Source organism: Bidens hawaiensis, unplaced genomic scaffold (genome assembly GCF_021521415.1).
Source record: "Bidens hawaiensis isolate Kalapana, Puna unplaced genomic scaffold, B.hawaiensis_p1.1 tig00101745_1, whole genome shotgun sequence".
Taxonomy (NCBI): Eukaryota; Viridiplantae; Streptophyta; class Magnoliopsida; order Asterales; family Asteraceae; genus Bidens; species Bidens hawaiensis.
This window is the reverse complement of record NW_027504715.1, coordinates 5,683-11,060: the sequence shown is the minus strand read 5'-3', so window position 1 is coordinate 11,060 and position 5,378 is coordinate 5,683. Positions and strand designations below refer to the sequence as shown.

At 42.2% G+C, this 5,378-nt stretch overlaps 1 pseudogene across 1 annotated transcript; it reads left to right on the top strand.

Moving 5' to 3' along the window:
* Positions 1–3,307: 3,307 nt before the first annotated feature.
* On the top strand, positions 3,308–4,817 carry LOC143608162 (putative xyloglucan endotransglucosylase/hydrolase protein 7; annotated as a pseudogene). The gene is made up of 4 exons (XR_013149153.1): positions 3,308–3,548; positions 3,652–3,752; positions 3,858–4,054; positions 4,242–4,817. The product of XR_013149153.1 is annotated as a putative xyloglucan endotransglucosylase/hydrolase protein 7 (transcript).
* Positions 4,818–5,378: the final 561 nt, after the last annotated feature.

Sequence of the window (5,378 nt, the reverse complement as noted above, 5' to 3'; positions counted from 1 at the left end):
GAAGCTGGAACTTTTATTCGTGTTTTCCCCAGCTGAGGTTCTACACGCACCCGCCTGCTCAGCCTTTATTGCGCCACGAGGTGCGCGAGCGTCCCATCTCTGACAAATGCTTCAACCATGTCTTTTACGTCTATGCATTCTTCAGTGTTGTGGCCTTTTGTCTTGTGAAAGTCACAGTATTTGCTCCGATCAGCATCATGACGATGTCGGATTACTGGAGGCTTTGGCCATGGGAGCTCTTCAGTAGCGAATATCTCAGTGACGCTCTTGGTGAGTGGCGTCCATCTGGAGTTCCGGTGCGGATGTACATTATCCCTTCCGCCCAATCGATGTTGCAAGCCGGATGAGGTGTCAAAGTTTACCCTTGACTGCCAAATGCCTAGCTTCCGCTTTTTATTTAATCGGGCGGTGAGGACGTTGTCTTCTCTCGTTTTCTGAGTGTAGAGGTTTGTGCTCTGGGGGAGATCTCTACCCAGTTGCTTCTCCGTTTCCGCATAGCGTTTTGCTGCTGTCATGATGGCATCCCATGTGGATGGCATGCCATCTTTACCCGTTAGGGTGCGGATGAGCTCTGGGTCATGCGCGCCTTGGATGAAGGCAGCGCGAACAAGATCTTCGCTGATATTGCCCAAACTTAGCTTCTTTGAGTTGAAGCGAGTGATGAAGTTTGGCAGAGATTCATCTTCTTCTCGTATGCATTTGAGGATTGTCCATTGCTCCTCGGTATACTTCCGTTGCTGGCTGAAGTGTTGGCTAAACTTCTGCTGGAAGTCTGCCCAGTCGTAGATGTGGTTGATCGGTAGACGATCAAACCAAGCTCTAGCAGCCCCAATAAGCGTCATTTGGAACATGTAGCACCAGGTGGGTTCCGTCCAATTGCTGACGGTTGCCCCCGCTATGAACCTGTTCAAATGATCGTCTGGATCAGATATACCGTCATATGTGCCTATGTTAGGCATTTGTTTGGCACTCTTTGGGGCGATTGCTTCCGCAATGTCCCTTGCAAACTTGGACGTTCCTGCATTTGCAATGTTTGGTCTGAACGTTTTGGAGAAGTCTCGTGGACTTCCACCTGTGCTTTTTGGTTTGAAGGCTTGTCCAAAATGCCTTTTCGGTTGGGATTCCATTTCCTTACTCTTCCCTTTTGCCCTATGGCGAGGGTTCGCGTCGGAGTCGGATTCCTCCGAGTCATCCTCCCAGTATTCGAATTCTTCGGCCTGTTGTACGGAACGCAAGCGTTCGTTCAACTCGGCCTGGAATTCCTTTTGTCGTGCCTCCGCCCATGCCTTGACTTCATCGAGAGTTTGGCGGGGGAGTCTTCGTTTCTCAACCTGGGTATCCGTGAATCCCAGTAGGCGATCATTTACTGCACTTGCCCCAGCATGAGTAACTGGGGTAGTGTTCGTAAAATTTACTTCACTTGCCCCGGCTTGGGTAACCGGGGTAGTGTTTGTAAAAACTGTGTTACCGGTATTCCCCCCAGTAGCTGGGGTTGTGGTTACCGGAATTTCTCTAACCATCTTTGTAGAAGTTTGAAAAAACTGGAGAAAAATGTAGTTCTAGCTTTATGCACGGATGGCGCCAATGAAGAAACACTAACCGGACCCCGGGCAGATTACTGGTAACCTGGGGGTTAGATAGATGTTTCCCACGAGGGGTTAAACCCTTGGAAGATGGTTCTTCTGATAACCTGCAAAACAGACACCGTGAGCTCGTCACTGAGAAGGGGGGGGGGGGTTCCTCCTTGTGACCACCCTCCGGCGTGAGAATCAGACTAGATTGCTCTTTAAATATAAAAGTATATAAAGAGATTGCTACAGCAGATATCAGGTATAATATGATGATAATGTGGTAAGATATGATAAGATGAGATGGTCATACCATTTGTGGTATTTATAGCCGAAGGTAGGTTTCCAAAGAGGTATGGCCGGCTGCAACAGTGTTCCTGTTCCACCAACAGTAGCCTACGCACGTGCCCTGCTGGTAGTTGGTGGGTAGGTAGCGGCTGATAGCTACCAGGCCTGCTGTATACTATTCCTGTTCCACCAACTGACGGCTACGCACGTGGTATGGCAGTAGTTGGTGAGTAGGCAGCGGCTAATAGTGACATACAGTGCAGGAGCATGCTGCTCGCCATACTGTTGTCAATAAGCTGTCGTATCTTTAGTCAGATCTTTTTCCCATACCTCGTCAGGTACAGTACAGAAGATCTTCTTGTATCGTACGGACTGGCTTATTTGGGCGGGAGTATTCCCCCTCCCGCCCTTGTGCGGGATTGTTCCCGGCTTCGCTCATTCCTTCAGGTGACACTGAACGATTGAGAGCTAAGTGCCTTGTGCGTGTAGCCTTGCTGCGCGGGTGGCCTTCCCTAATGGCTTGTATCCGAGGCTGCGGGGACAGGCGGAGTCCTTCACCATTGGGAGGCATTTCCTGCGGGACCAGCTTGCGTACTGCGCGTAAGGACGTCACGTCTCTGAGCATGGTTGGTCCTGCGGATCCAGTTGGTTTCTGCGCAGACGTCTCTGTTTAAGGTGAGTCTTGCGGGTCCAACTGGGCTCTGCTGGGACCTACCTCTTCATTAGCAACTAAACATACCTCTCCTACCGAGGGATAGGCAAATAAAACAAAACATTGTACACAAACGATAAATTATATCCATCTCAATCTAAATCCAAACGTTTTTTCCTACTTTAATCCATAAATAACTTAGCATTTTGATCTCGTCATGCATATCCATAAATATGAATACATATACTTCCAAATAGTCGGATAGTATTTGATGCATTTGTTTACTTTCGATTATTACTATTCCTACTATATTCTAAATTTTCCAGCTTTTATGCTTACTGGGTAGTACTTATTTTTCAATAATAATAAATATTACTAGTGAGTGAGTGAGTTATCTCTGGAACCGGATATATCTTGAAGGTGCTTAAGACTCTTTACGACCGGATTGGGCTGGCTAGTGGTAATCTTTTACCATTTGAACACCTAATAGGCTAACACGCAGTACATCTGCAATTATCTTTTTGTTAATTGTTAAAAATAAATAAATATATATGGATATATACAACTGTGTATTTACGGTAATTTAAACTATAAATTGCATTAAATACTCTTTTGATAGGAAGAAGCTTGTTTGAATTATGTCCATATATATCCAATCAGAGTGAAGTTTCACCCGATTGGCAGCAGAAAGTGTGCTGTATGGAAAGCGAACCTAACTTTCAATACTATTAACAGCCCTACACTCTCTAAATCTAAAACTATATATACCCACATATATTATCCAAACATACACACATCATCACATAAAAACACACACAAGACAAATATTTCGTTAGTGCATGGTCAAATGATACACTTGTTCACAATGTGTTTTAATAAAAGTGTTCTTTCTATTGTCCTCATAGTGGCCATGTCACTGCTGGTTGTCGACGCTATACCCGCTACATTCCTACAAGATTTTCGTATTACATGGTCTGATTCTCACATCAGACAACTTGACGGCGGTCGGGCCATTCAGCTTGTTCTGGACCAAAACTCAGGTGTATAGTCGTTCAACTAGCTTATATATATCTGTTATTTAAAATTTACGTTCTTATAAGTTAACTTGTAAACCGATGTCATCGATGTATTCTTATGATACAGGATGTGGGTTCGCTTCAAAAAGCCAATATTTATTTGGACGTGTGAGCATGAAGATTAAACTTATTCCAGGGGACTCCGCGGGCACTGTCACTGCTTTCTACGTACATGACTGTGTTTTATAAAGAAAAACAAAAACAACTATTTATATAATTTTATATCTCTATATAAGTATATATTGATCATTAGTTTTATTATTTTTTTGGTAGATGAATTCGGATACGGATCAAGTTCGTGATGAGCTTGATTTTGAGTTCTTGGGAAACCGAAGTGGACAACCTTACTCAGTCCAAACCAACGTATATGCTCATGGAAAAGGCGATCGCGAACAAAGGGTTAATCTTTGGTTCGACCCAGCTGCTGACTACCACACTTACTCTATCTTGTGGAACCATCACCATGTTGTGTAAGTAAATTGCCAATTATAATAGTTGTCAAGTTAAATTTGTTTTATCAAAACTTCATGTCATTAACATACTATATAAATTGAAGTGTAACAAAATCCGTCTAATTAAGAGCTCTACCTTTCAACATTAATTACTTTGCCGGCCTGTTTTGACCTGTATTCAATCACCATGCGCGTTTTGGCACAGATTTTCTGTGGATGAAGTCCCCATAAGGGTATACAAGAACAATGAAGCAAAAGGAATTCCATTCCCCAAATTCCAACCAATGGGAGTTTACTCAACACTATGGGAAGCGGATGATTGGGCAACACGAGGCGGTCTAGAAAAAATCGACCGGAGCAAGCACCATTTTATGCATATTACAAGGACTTTGACATTGAGGGTTGCCCGGTCCCTGGACCGGCATCTTGTGCATCAAACCCTTCCAACTGGTGGGAGGGTTCGAGCTACCAACAACTCGACCCCGTTGCAGCTCGTCGTTACCGATGGGTTCGCATGAATCATATGGTCTATGATTATTGCACTGATAAAAGTCGTTACCCAGTCACACCACCAGAATGTGTAGCTGGAATATGATTATGGACCATTTGCATCAAGCAGGTTGTGGGCCGAGTGACAAGTTTATTTATATTTGTGTGTGAAATATAATAAAAGTCAGTAAATATATAAAGTTAATATTGTGTATGTAAATGTACCAATCAAAGCTTCCTCCATCGATGGCGTGTTATATTATTGTCTATGCATTTACTACGACCTGATTAATCCGAATAATGTTTATTGTTTTCTTAAAAGCCATTTGCTTTATATTAATCTTTTTATAGTTGTCTTTTAATAATTATTGATTAAGACTTGTTTGGTTTTATAATTAATTTTAATTTTTAAACGATATATTTACTTGACTAATTTTCTTGTCTTTTGAGTTCATTTATTATCTTGTGCTCTTAATTTTTCTACACAAAAAGAAAGTCAGACGAAGTTAATATTATGTTAATATACACAAATAACCATTTTTTATGTACTCAATTAGTATTATTTAGCTAAAACCCTATATATATATATACCCGCCAAACAGGTTTGGTTTGGAACAAGGTTTTAGAATCGGATATGAGTTTGGGATTACCTATACCCGACCCAAACCAACCCATTGCCATCCTCACATACATACACATACATACATACATACTATGAGGGTACAATACATTTCTTGAATTCCATACCAATATACCATAACATACACATATTTATTAAATAAAAAAGGTTTAGTTGTCAAAATATACCAGTATTTCATTCAAGGTCCCCCCCCCCCCAAACAAAAAACCGCAA